Genomic DNA, 14,529 nt, shown 5'->3' with positions numbered 1-14,529 from the left:
TAGTCTGGCTTTTTTATCGCGGTTTTGGAGGAGTGGCTTCTTCCTTGCTGAGCTGCCTTTCAGGTTATGTCGATATACTGTAGGACTCGTTTTACTGTGGATATAGTTAATTTTGTACCTGTTTCCTCCAGCATCTTCACAAGGTCCTTTGCTGTTGTTTTGGGATTGATTTGCACTTTTCGCATCAAAGTACATTAATCTCTAGGAGACAGAATGCGTCTCCTTCCTGAGCGGTATGATGGCTGCGTGGTCCCATGGTGTTTACTTGTAAACTATTGTTTGTACAGATTAACGTGGTACCTTCAGGCATTTGGAAATTGCTCCCAAGGATGAACCAGACTTGTCAAGGTCTACAATTTTTTTCTGGGGTCTTGGCTGATTTCTTTACATTTTCCCATGATGTCAAGCAAAGAGGCATTGAGTTTGAAGGTAGGCCTTGAAATACATCCACAGGTACACCTCCAATTGACTCAAATTATATCAATTAGCCTATCAGATGCTTCTAAAACCATGACATCATTTTCTTGAATTTTCCAAGCTGTTTAAAGGCACAGTCAACTTTAGTGTATGTAAATGTCTGACCCACTGGAATTGTGATGCAGTGAATTATAAGTGAAATAATCTGTCTGTAAACAATTGTTGGAGAAATGACTTGTGTCATGCACAAAGTAGACGTCCTAACCGACTTGCCAAAACTATAGTTTGTTAACTAGGGTAGGTGGGACGAAATCGTCCCGCACTATTCAACAGCCAGTGACAGAGCGCCAAATTTAAAACCACAAAATGTCATAATTCAAAGTTCTCAAACATAGGACTATTTTACACCATTTGAAAGATAAGGCTCTCGTTAATCTAACCACATTGTCCGATTTCAAAAAGGCTTTACAGCGAAAGCAAAACATTAGATTATGTTAGGAGAGTACATAGCCAGAAATAACCACACGGCCATTTTTCAAGCAAGCATATATGTCACAAAAACCAAAAACACAGCTAAATGCAGCACTAACCTTTTAATGATCTTCATCAGATGACACTCCTAGGACATTATGTTATACAATATGTAACAGTGTAGGTTCCGTCCCTCTCTTCGCCCCAACCTGGGCTCGAACCAGGGACCCCTTGCACACATCAACAACTGACACCCCACGAAGCATCGTTACCCATCGCGCCACAAAAGCCACGGCCCTTGCAACGCACTTCAGGTCTCAGAGCGAGTGACGTCACTGATTGAAACACTATTAGCGTGCACGACCGCTAACTAACTAGCCATTTCACATCGGTTACACTCACCCCCCCTTTTGACCTCCTTTTCCGCAGCAACCAATGATCCGGGTCACGGCACCAATGTAACAGTGTAGGTTCCGTCCCTCTCTTTGCCCCAACCTGGGCTCGAACCAGGGACCCTTGCACACATCAACAACTGACACCCCATGAAGCATCGTTACCCATCACGCCACAAAAGCCACGGCCCTTGCAACGCAAGGGGAACAACCACTTCAGGTCTCAGAGCGAGTGACGTCACTGATTGAAACGCTATTAACACGCACCACCGCTAACTAACTAGCCATTTCACATCGGTTACAAATACATGCATGTTTTGTTCAATCAAGTTCATATTTATATCAAAAAACAGCTTTTTACATTAGCATGTGATTTTCAGAACTAGCAACTAGCATACACAGCGCAAACTTCCGGTGAATTTACTTAATTACTCACGATTAACGTTCACAAAATACATAACAATTATTTTAAGAATTATAGATACAGATACTCCTTTATGCAATTGCGGTGTCAGATTTTAAAATAGCTTTTCGGCGAAAGCATATTTTGCAATATTCTGAGTAGATATCACGGCTAGCTAATTTGACACCCACTAAGTTTGGCCCTCACCAAACTCAGATTTACAATAAGAAAAATTGGATTACCTTTGCTGTTCTTCGTCAGAATGCACTCCCAGGATTTCTACTTCAACAACAAATGTTGTTTTGGTTCGAAATAATCCATAGTTATACTGAAATAGCGCCGTTTTTTTTCATCCGTTCAGGTCACAAGCCGAAGGGTGACGCGCGAGCGCATTTTGTGACAAAAAAATTCAAAATATTCCATTACCATACTTCGAAGCATGTCAAACGCTGTTTAAAATCAATTTTTATGCGATTTTTCTCGTAAAATAGCGATAATATTCCAACTGGGCGACATTATATTCATTCAAAGGCCCAAAGAACAAAATGGAGAATTCACATGAATGCGCATCTCCAGTGTCACTGTCCCCAGGCAGGCCAGTAACAAACTCCGCTGCTGTACTTAGCCCAGAGTCTGCAGACATCTCATTCCACTTTCTGGCGCCTTCTGAGAGCCAATGGAAGCCTTAGAAAATGTCACGTTACAGCACAGATGCTGTATTTTCGATAGAGAGGCTACAGAAGGACAATACATTTTCAGACAGGGCACTTCCTGTATGGAATCTTCTCAGGTTTTGGCCTGCCATATGAGTTCTGCTATACTCACAGACACCATTCAAACAGTTTTAGAAACTTTAGAGTGTTTTCTATCCAAATCTACTAATTATATGCATATTCTTGTTTCTGGGCAGGAGTAGTAACCAGATTAAATCGGGTACGTTTTTTATCCGGCCGTGCAAATACTGCCCCCTAGCCCCAACAGGTTAACAAGAAATTTGTGGAGTGGTTGAAAAACAAGTTTTAATGACTCCAACATAAGTGTATGTAAACTTCCGACTTCAACTGCATATATTCTTATTCCATTCCTTTACTTAGATTATTGTGTATTAGGTAGTTGTGGAATTGTTAGTTTACTTGTTAGCTATTGCTGCACTGTCGGAACTAGAAGCACAAGCATTTCAATACGCTCACAATAACATTTGCCTACCATGTGTATGTGACCAATAACATTTGATTTGATTTGATTTTAAAAATGCATCTAGGAAGGCAAGCGCGAGAGCCACTGTAGAGTGAGAGCACGTCAAGCAACCACTAGAGCAGGTGTGGACAAACCTTTTGGCTCAAGGGCCACAGAGTTTTTGAGGGGTAAAGGGCCAAATACTATATGTGTGACAAAACATGTGAAGCCTTTATTCATTTTCACATTGACACGCAACTACTAGTGTACTGTAGGTGTGCATATGCTTGCAGAACCATTTTACCCTTGTACCATCTCTACCCTTGTTCTTTGTGAACAACTTTTCACAAAATTTATATAATTTATAATATCCCAGACACAGTAAAACGCACACGCAGATCCTGCATCTTTACCCTTGTAAAGTACAATCAAACTTACAGTCACAATATGCAAACTTCAAAATAGATATATATTATATGACTGGAGACATGCAAAATGTAACAGCAGATGTGTAAAAAAAAAGTTAAACATATTGTAAGAGCATCTGTTTAATTTGGAATGGTCTGTTTTGAAAGCATCTTAAGGAACAATGCTCATCTCCATTGTGAGCCATATTTACAGTTATCCAATCACCTCAGCCCAAATCTGACTGATTAGTTATTACCTGAATATTAAGTGCATTGCTGGATTATTCTCACCTATCTCCCCTCTCAGTTCCCACACACGGCTAAATACTTTCCCCATGCTTAGCCAGCACAAATTTTAATGGTACAACAAGTCCTGGTGCTCTGCCTCTGTGTCATTGAGCAGCTGAATGAACTGACGATGGTTAAGCCCCCTTGCCCGTATAAAGTTGACAAGTTTTACAACCACTTTGACAACATTTTCTGGCTTTAACACACTTACACAGGGCTTCCTGATGAATAATACAGTGAAGAAATTTTAATTAGGGGTTTCTTCTTTTACTTTGTCTTGTAATCTTTTTAGTGGGCCAATATTTTTTACCCGTTAGATTTGGTGATCCATGCTCCACGGTAGATTCATTTTTTTCCAAGCAGGCAGACACCCTGTCATATAAGTCAGAGCCCCTGGTTGTTCCCATCATTGATTCCATCGCAAGAAGTTCCTCTGTTATTTCAAAGTTCTCATTTATTCCTCTGACAGAAATGTAAAGTTGAGCAGTGTCTCTGATGTCAGTACTCTCATCCAGTGCTATAGAAAAAAAGATCAAAGCCAACTGCTTCAACTCGGAGATTAGCTCCTCACCTATCCCTTCCACGCGCCTAGTTATGGTTCTGCGTGATAAGTAAATGTTCTTGAATTGGCTATTACTCTCAGAACAAAGTATACCTGCAGTCTCCACCATACACTCTTTCACAAAGTCCCCTTCAGCAAAAGGCTTGCTATGCTTTGCGATTTTATGTGCCACTACGTATCTTCCCTTAGTTACCGAGTCTTGAGTAGAGCACCGTTTAATAAATTTATTTTGTTGGGCTTTTAAGTTTGTGGCAAGATTTCAGGCCTTCCTTGCCTTTTCCTGAGAGGACAGATTGCCAGCGTAGTTAGCCTGCTTATAATCAAATCAAATAAAACTTTGTTTGTCACATGCGCCAAATACAACAAGTGTAGACCTTACCGTGAAATGCTTACTTACACGCTCTTAAACCACAGTGCAGTTCAAGAACAGTTAAGAAAATATTTACCAAATAAACTAAAGTAAAAAGTAACATAATAAAATAACAATACCGAGGCTATAAACGGGGTACCGGTACTGAGTCAGTGTGCGGGGGTACAGGTTAGTTGAGGTAATTTGTGCATGTACTGTAGGTAGGGGTGAAGTGACTATGCATAGGTAATAAACAGCGAGTAGCAGCTGTGTACAAAACAAAAGGGTGTCAATGTAAATAGTCTGGTAGCCATTTCATTAATTGTTCAGCAGTCTTATGGCTTGTGGGTAGAAGCTGTTAAGGAGCCTTTGGTCCTAGACTTGGCGCTCCGGTACCGCTTGCTGTGTGGTAGCAGAGAAAACAGTCTATGACTTGGGTGACTGGAGTCTCTGATGATTTTATGGGCTTTCCTCTGACACCGCCTATTATATAGGTCCTGGATGGCAGGAAGCTTGGCCCCAGTGATGTACTGAGCCATACGCACTACCATCTTGAGCGCCTTATGGTCAGATGCCGAGCAGTTGCCATACCAGGTGGTGATACAAACGGTCAGGATGCTCTCGATGGTTCAGCTGTATAACTTTTTGAGGATCTGGGGACCCATGCCAAATCTTTTCAGTCTCCTGAGGGGGGAAAGGTTTTGTCGTGCCCTCTTCACGACTGTCTTGGTGTGTTTGGAGCTATATCTCATGCTTGCTTGAAAAAGGATGATTGAGATTATATTCCTTAAAAACGGCAACTTTCTTGGCATATCAGCCTTGTGTCCAATATTAGTAAAAAAGTATTTTGCTCTCCATTGTTCTTTAAACACACAACATTCAGAGTCCACTTTTCTCATTTTCGCAGCACTTATTTTTCAAGTCAAAAGTCATCAGGTAATGAAGTGGCTATGATGACTGAGCGCATTCTGAATCTGACTGTAGGCCCAAATACAGAGCACGCTGCCAGGCTACAGCGCCATTGGAGGTTGTTTGTTTTTCGTGGAATGAGTAATTTTAGGCCAAAAATCGTAACTCAAGTATAATAACCTTTAATACATTCAAAAAATGTCTCGCGGGCCGGATTGAAGCTACTGATTACTGACTAAACACACACCAGTATTTACTTTACTTCAGTTAATAAATATATTTTGTTATTCTTTATCTCCACGTTGTCTCCCTTTTTGTTGCGGTTTCGAGCCGGTTCGTGACAAAGCCATGCACAACAATAGTAGCCTAATGCCTCTGACTTTATCAAAAATGTGCCCATAATGGTATATAAATGCATCATAATACCAACCTCTTTTGACCTGGGTTAATTTATTTAATGTCTGTGGCATGAGCTACAATATATATATATTTTTTTTACATTTTCATTGTATTATTTATTTTAAATAGACGGCTCTGTATAGCATCTACGTGACTTCACGCACTCAAGAATACTCATCCAACTGTAACCGATGTGAAATGGCTAGTTAGTTAGCGGTGGTGCGCGCTAACAGCGTTTCAATCGGTGACGTCACTCGCTCTGAGACCTGAAGTGGTTGTTCCCCTCCACGGCTTTTGTGGCGCGATGGGTAACGATGCTTAGTGGGTGTCAGTTGTTGATGTGTACAAGGGTCCCTGGTTCGAGCCCAGGTTGGGGCGAAGAGAGGGACGAAACCTACACTGTTACACAACCACCCGACGGATTCTATGACGAGCCTCATGAAATTGCCTTTGTAACCGATAGGAAGTGGCTAACTAGCTAGTTAGCGGTGTGCGCTAGTAGCGTTTAAAGTAGTTTCCCTTGCTCTGCAATGATTGGGACTTTTGTGGAGTGATAGGCAACGATGCTTCGAGGCTAACTGTCGTGGATGTGTGCAGAGTCCCTGGTTCAAGCCCAGGTTGGGGCGAGGAGAGGGACAGAAGCAAAACTTCTACAACTCCCTACGGAAGGAAATATAATGACGAGATACCAATGTTTCCACTCTAACAATGGGATTTGTTGAACACAGAACGGCTGGCTGTCAAGCTCCCGCCCATTCCTCCCTTTGTATTGGTGGATACATCTCGTTATTGCAATACTTTTTAAAATATTGGATGTTGACATCAACCGCCTGGAGAGAGATGCAAGGCTACTAGCTTCATGTCATGAAATGCATAGCCGATATAAAGTGTTTTGTCTCAAAGTTGCCAGGATGTCACATGTCCTTCACTCGTAACAACCTATGCATTACGAAACTTATATTCGATCAAATAAACCTCAAACTATTGCATTTATGTTGAACAAATTCGACACTCTCTCATTGACTTCCATACAAAAAGCCTTGCTGGTGAGCGAAATAAACGAAACAATGCCACCTGCTGGTGAAGACAGATTTTTTCTTCTTCTCCCAGTTAACCCCGTTTCGCCTCTTCCTCTCATGTTGCTGCCATGAAGCCATAGCCGCGGGAAGTAGTTTAAGGGTGGGGGTGCTGTTTTTTTGTTTTTGCTTGTACTACAAATGCTATATCGGTCCGCAAATACAGCACTGTTAAAGGCCCAGTGAAACATTTTTTTCTTTCCTATTTAAAAAAAAAAATGTATTCATATTTTTCTGGGGGTGATGCAGCACCCTGAGCGTCTCTACTTTCCGCGGCTATGCGTGAAGGTAATTCGCAGTGGCCACTGCAAACAACTAAGCAGAAGCTGCTCTTCTTCTTCTTCTTCTTCTTCTTCGGTTTTTATATGGTGGTTGGCAACCAACTTCAATGTGCATTACCGCCACCGACTGGAGTGTGGACCAAAGACAGGGAAGGTCTAAATCCTACCCATTACTCTCATCTCCTTAAGGAAACAAAAGTAAAGGGGAATGAGTAGGTGGAATTTCTTGCCAAGCAGGCTCTCAAACATCCTAGTGTTGAAATGGAATTCTCAATCAGTAAAGCAGAAGGCAAGGGGTTAATAAAAGAGTGGTTAAAAACAAATGGCAAGAGTTGTGGAACAGGGAGGGAAAGGGAAGACACCTGTAGAAGACCCAGGAAAAGGTGGGGGCAATGAGTTCCTTAGGTCGAGAAAGAAGGGAGCAAAGTGTAATCACAAGGCTGAGGCTGGGACACGCAAGGCTCAACAGTACATTAAAATTGGTAGTGATCACTGTCAGGAGGAGATAAAGACAGTGGAACGTGTTATTCAGTTCCAGCAATATGGGAGGGAAAGGAAGAGATTGTTATCAGATTTAAGAAGTAATTGTGTTGAAGAGCCAAGCGTATAAGTGAATTGCTGAGAAAATCTTCAGGGGATGTAGTATTCAAATCAAATTTATTTATATAGCCCTTCGTATATCAGCTGAAATCTCAAAGTGCTGTACAGAAACCCAGCCTAAAACCCCAAACAGCAAGCAATGCATGTGAAAGAAGCACGGTGGCTAGGAAAAACTCCCTAGGAAAAACTCCCTAGAAAGGCCAAAAACCTATGAAGAAACCTAGAGAGGAACCAGGCTATGAGGGGTGGCCAGTCCTCTTCTGGCTGTGCTGGGTGGATATTATAACAGAACATGGTCAAGATGTTAAAATGTTCATAAATGACCAGCATGGTCAAATAATAATAATCATTGTAGTTGTCGAGGGTGCAACAAGCACGTCCGGTGAACAGGTCAGGGTTCCGTAGCCGCAGGCAGAACAGTTGAAACTGGAGCAGCAGCATGGCCAGGTGGACTGGGGACAGCAAGGAGTCATCATGCCAGGTAGTCCCGAGGCATGGTCCTAGGGCTCAGGTCCTCCGAGAGAAAGAAAGAAAGAGAGAAAGAGAGAATTAGAGAGAGCATATTTAAATTCACACAGGGGACCGGATAAGACAAGAGAATACTCCAGATGTAAAAGACTGACTCTAGCCCCCCGGCACATAAACTACTGCAGCATAAATACTGGAGGCTGAGACAGGAGGGATCAGAAGACACTGTGGCCCCATCCGATGATACCCCTGGACAGGGCCAAACAGGCAGGATATAACCCCACCCACTTTGCCAAAGCACAGCCCCCACACCACTAGAGGGATGTCTACAACCACCAACTTACCGTCCGAAGACAAGGCCGAGTATAGCCCACAAAAATCTCCGCCAAGACACAACCCAAGGGGGGGGCGCCAACCCAGACAGGAAGACCACGTCAGTGACTCAACCCACTCAAGTGACGCACCCCTCCCATGGACGGCATGGAAGAACACCAGTAAGTCAGTGACTCAGCCCCTGTAATAGGGTTAGAGGCAGAGAATCCCAGTGGAAAGAGGGGAACCGGCAAGGCAGAGACAGCAAGGGCGGTTCGTTGCTCCAGCCTTTCCGTTCACCTTCACACTCCTGGGCCAGACTATACTTAATCATAGGACCTACTGAAGAGATAAGTCTTCAGTAAAGACTTAAAGGTTGAGACTGAGTCTGCGTCTCTCACATGGGTAGGCAGACCATTCCATAAAAATGGAGCTCTATAGGAGAAAGCCCTACCTCCAGCCGTTTGCTTAGAAATTCTAGGGACAATTAGGAGGCCTGCGTCTTGTGACCGTAGCGTACGTGTAGGTATGTAAGGCAGGACCAAATCGGAAAGATAGGTAGGAGCAAGCCCATGTAATGCTTTGTAGGTTAGCAGTAAAACCTTGAAATCAGCCCTTGCCTTAACAGGAAGCCAGTGTAGGGAGGCTAGCACTGGAGTAATATGATCAAATTTTTGGGTTCTAGTCAGGATTCTAGCAGCCGTATTTAGCACTAACTGAAGTTTGTTTAGTGCTTTATCCGGGTAGCCGGAAAGTAGAGCATTGCAGTAGTCCAGCCTAGAAGTAACAAAAGCATGGATTAATTTTTCTGTGTCATTTTTGGACAGAAAGTTTCTGATTTTTGCAATGTTACGTAGATGGAAAAAAGCTGTCCTTGAAACAGTCTTGATATGTTCTTCAAAAGAGAGATCAGGGTCCAGAGTAACACCGAGGCCCTTCAGTTTTATTTGAGACGACTGTACAACCATCCAGATTAATTGTCAGATTGAACAGAAGATCTCTTTGTTTCTTGGGACCTAGAACAAGCATCTCTGTTTTGTCCGAGTTTAAAAGTAGAAAGTTTGCAGCCATCCACTTCCTTATGTCTGAAACACAGGCTTCTAGCGAGGGCAATTTTGGGGCTTCACCATGTTTCATTGAAATGTACAGCTGTGTGTCGTCCGCATAGCAGTGAAATTTAACATTATGTTTTCGGATGACATCCCCAAGAGGTAAAATATATAGTGAAAACAATAGTGGTCCTAAAACGGAACCTTGAGGAACACCGAAATGTTCAATTGATTTGTCAGAGGACAAACCATTCACAGAGACAAACTGATATCTTTCCGACAGATAAGATCTAAACCAGGCCAGAACTTGTCCATGTAGACCAATTTGGGTTTCCAATCTCTCCAAAAGAATGTGGTAATCGATGGTATCAAAAGCGGCATTAAGATCTAGGAGCACGAGGACAGATGCAGAGCCTCGATCTGACGTCATTAAAAGGTCATTTACCACCTTCACAAGTGCAGTCTCAGTGCTATGATGGGGTCTAAAACCAGACTGAAGCGTTTCGTATACATTGTTTGTCTTCAGGAAGGCAGTGAGTTGCTGTGCAACAGCTTTTTCTAAAACTTTTTAAGAGGAATGGAAGATTCGATATAGGCCGATTTAGTTTTTTTAATAATTTCTGGGTCAAGATTCGGCTTTTTCAAGAGAGGCTTTATTACTGCCACTTTTAGTGAGCTTGGTACACATCCGGTGGATAGAGAGCCGTTAATTATGTTCAACATAGGAGGGCCAAGCACAGGAAGCAGCTCTTTCAGTAGTTTAGTTGGAATAGGGTCCAGTATGCAGCTTGAGGGTTTGGAGGCCATGATTATTTTCATCATTGTGTCAAGAGATATAGTACTAAAACACTTTAGTATCTCCCTTGAGCCAAGGTCCTGGCAGAGTTGTGCAGACTTAGGACAATGGAGCTTTGGAGGAGTACCCAGATTTAAAGAGGAGTCCGTAATTTGCTTTCTAATGATCATGATCTTTTCCTCAAAGAAGTTCATAAATTTATTACTGCTGAAGTGAAAGCCATCCTCCATTTGCGAATGCTGCTTTTTAGTTAGCTTTGCGACAGTATCAAAAAGAAATTTCGGATTGTTCTTATTTTCCTCAATTAAGTTGGAAAAATAGGATGATCGAGCAGCAGTGAGGGCTCTTCGATTCTGCACGGTACTGTCTTTCCAAGCTAGTCGGAAGACTTCCAGTTTGGTGTGGCGCCATTTCCGTTCCAATTTTCTGGAAGCTTGCTTCAGAGCTCGTGTATTTTCTGTATACCAGGGAGCTAGTTTCTTATGACAGATGTTTTTAATTTTTAGGGGTGCAACTGCATCTAGGGTATTGCGCAAGGTTAAATTGTGTATTTCGTTTCCTTAAGGAGATGAGAATAATGGGTAGGATTTAGACCTTCCCTGTCTCTGGTCCACACTCCAGTCCAGTTGGTAGCAGCAATGCACATTGAAGTTGGTTGAATAGATAGATCTTGCTTCCATGATTAGTTAGTTGCTACCACCTGGCAAGTGATCTAGCTAGCTACATTTCAGTAATTCGCTGTCCTCCTAAATGCAGTGGTCAGTGAATAAACCTATTTGAAGAGTTAAAAATATTTGTTGACCCCCCCTACCCCGTTTTGCCCTCAGAACATCCTCAATTCGTCATGGCATGTACTCTACAAGGTGTCAAAGTGTTCCACAGGGATGCTGACCCATGTTGACTCCATGTTGGGTATGTTCTAGGTTGTATTTTCTACGTTCTTTAGTTTTTCTATGTTTAGGTTTGGGTGTGGACTCTCAATTGGAGGCAGGTGTTTCTATTTTCCTCTGCTTGAGAGTCCTATATATAGGTAGGTGTTTGGGGTTGTTAATTGTGGGTAGTTGTATTTCGCACTGCTAGTTGTCGTAGCCTGTGAAACTGTCATTCTTGTTGTTTTTCGTGTTCACTAATTGTTATTAAATATTGTGATGAACATGCAACCCGCTGCGCCTTGGTCCTCTCTGCACTATGACAGCCGTGACATAAATGCAGATAAAAATAATGGTGTGGGTGGCGTGATTATCAACGACTCAATTTTTTAAAAGTAATAAAATACTAGGTTGGAAACTTTTTCATGAGTAATGTTTTATCCACTGTGTGATTGGAGTATTCATACTGTGGAATGACATAAATCTCTGATTCTGAATCAAGTGGTTGTACATCATTACAATTTGTTTGCCTCTGAGATTCATGAACTACTTCACAGAAATATATAACCCCTTCTTCCCTTGTGACAACCCCTTCCTTATTCGTGCCAACAGAAATGTGTAAGTCATCTGTCTGTACAGTATCTTAAAAGTGTCCAAATCTAGCTCTGACCAGAAATGTTGTGCCTGAGTGACATATTACAGAGCTCAATCTGTACATCTGTTTCTTGTTGCCAACAACTGGGATTTCAATTGTACTGTACTGAAAAATGGGGTCTCTCATAACTGAACCATTTTCTGCTATACGGGGCACCAAAATAACAAGAACATCCGGTGTGGTGATTCAAACAGTCTGTCTAATCAATACACCATCACATTGATTGCATTTTGTGGGTGTACCTCCTTCAGTGATTAATTGCCTGAATAGAATATCAAGCGACGATGTGTCCTGTATTTGGTCAAACCTGAATTTTTTTTACTGAAGTAATGCTCATTGTGTGAGATGCTGTAATTGCAAGTTTCACAGCTATCAGTATGCATAGCACTGACCACTGTTTTGATGTCCAAATCTTGTAACCAGGGGAGTAATTGATATATAAAAATCAAGTGGGCCATTATGCTGACCTATTACCAATGATGGAATGGTCTGGTTTATCTCTATCTAAACTTTCTCTAATTCACAGTGCTTAAAGATTTGTCCAGGCCTCTGAACTGCAGACAACACTGCATTTTTCCTCCCGTCTCTGTGTTTGATTGGTGTTTTGTATCAATTAGTTTACTGTCTTTGACTGTGTTGCAATGACTTAAGTTTGTGCTGTCACCCTTATCTCCTATCTCATTAAAAATGGGTGGCAGGCTCAAAGAGTTCATGAACTGAACCTGTTACTCAATCGGATTAACAAGACTTTGCTCCACATATTCCTAAGAGTTTTTTGACACTACAATTAGTGACAAGGGTTGTTTCAGTTGGCATTTGCGAAATTTTCGCAACTTCCTCCCAAAATTGGAAATCAAATGTTTCATTATGCTGCATGATGGCATGTATTGCCATTGAATTAGCATGATAATCCAGACATTTATTTTATTTTTTTCCCCTTTCTTCCCCAAGTCTTAACTTTTTGGTGTTCTCCAACATCACTACCACCCCCATACAATGTATGTGTTAAATTTGGTGGTTCAACAGTATTTATAATCTGTTGTGTCAGATTATTCTGATCTATGCCTTTATCAGTATGGTCACCTCCACAGATAACAAAATCACTAAAGACAACAGTGTCACTATCAACTCCTACTTTAGCACCAGGTACAGCCTTTACTACTCCTTCCTGTGACTCAATTAATTCAAGCACCTGATTAACAACAGTGCCCGGCACAGACTCCACCACTGTACATAGTTCTTGCCTCACCACTTAACTATCCCTGCCTTCTCCTTCCTTTTACTGCATAAAATGAACGCATAGGCCTACAGTATATCACCATTCTCATCTTTCCACAGCCACGTAAGCCACCTGACACTAATCCTTTCTGTGTTTTTTGTGTAGCAGTTGGCCATTGCAGAATCTGTGCAACATCCTTCCAAAAGATGCATATCTGTATTCCCAGTCATGTGAAATCCAAATATTAGGGCCTAATGAATTGATTTCAATTGACTGATTTCCTCATATGAACTGTAACTCAGTAAAATCTTTGAAATTGTTGCATGTTGCGTTTATATTTTTGTTCAGTATAGGTAGATTGATGATCTGGAACATAGGGTTCTCTTAAATCCACCCCAAAGTGGATTCAGATAAGCAAGAACTACCCTTAATGCGTTGGTTACAGTTAGTACTGAGATGACCAAAGCCTTGGCAATGAAGAAAGTGATATCAATAGTATATTTTGACGTTGAAAAAGCATATCATACAATGTGGCGGGAAGGTCTACTGATCAAATTGAATGGAATGGGTATTAGTGGGGGAATGTGCAAATGGATTATGGATTTCTTGTTTGACCGAACCTTCAAAGTCAGGATGGGATCAGTATATTCAACAGAAATGGTTGTGATAATTGTTGGATTGCAATGGATAGAGGAGGTGCAACCAAGAAGAGTAGTAAATTATGTTGGGACTCTGCATCAGTTTTGTGTAGTTTAACATCTGGAAAGTCAGAACTTGAGGATTTATGGTTAGAAATAATGATGCTGTTGTTGGGGTTACAAAGAAATGGTATTGAAATGCAGTTCTGTTGGATGATAGAGTAGATATAATAGCAAAAAAAACTGTGAAAAAATATATTGTGGATATACAGGTGCATTTGGGTAGAGGAGGAATTAAAACATTGATTTGGAAGAATTGGAAAATGGGATGAAAGTAGCGAGGGCAGACATTTTTACAGTACAAGGAAATCTGTACAGGAGATAGTTTCATGTAATGGGAATAGAAGGGAGGAAGTTATGTTTTGTAGGATGAGATAAGGGCATACAGGATTTAAGTCCTCTGAAATTGATAGGGAAACATGGTAGTGGAGTCTGTAATGGCTGTATGGTAGAGGAAACAGTTGAGCATGTATTATTATTTTATGAAATGTATGATGTAGAAAGGGAGAGGTTGTTTGACACGGTCAGATAGGTTGGATGGGGATTGGGTGGTATTTTGGGTGGGGGTGATGGGAGTAGTGAGGTTTGTAGGAAATTATTTTATTAGAAATGAAGGGTTAGTTAAGAGAATATAGCGCTATAGAAAAGTTGTGACTGGCCTCACACTCCAGTACAGTATGTGGCAATGTATGCACCTGTCAGTTGGTTGCAAACCGTCAATAAAAACTTAAAG

The sequence above is a fragment of the Salmo trutta genome, chromosome 1 (genome assembly GCF_901001165.1).
Source record: "Salmo trutta chromosome 1, fSalTru1.1, whole genome shotgun sequence".
In the NCBI taxonomy this organism is placed as follows: domain Eukaryota; kingdom Metazoa; phylum Chordata; class Actinopteri; order Salmoniformes; family Salmonidae; genus Salmo; species Salmo trutta.
This window is presented reverse-complemented; position numbering follows the sequence as displayed.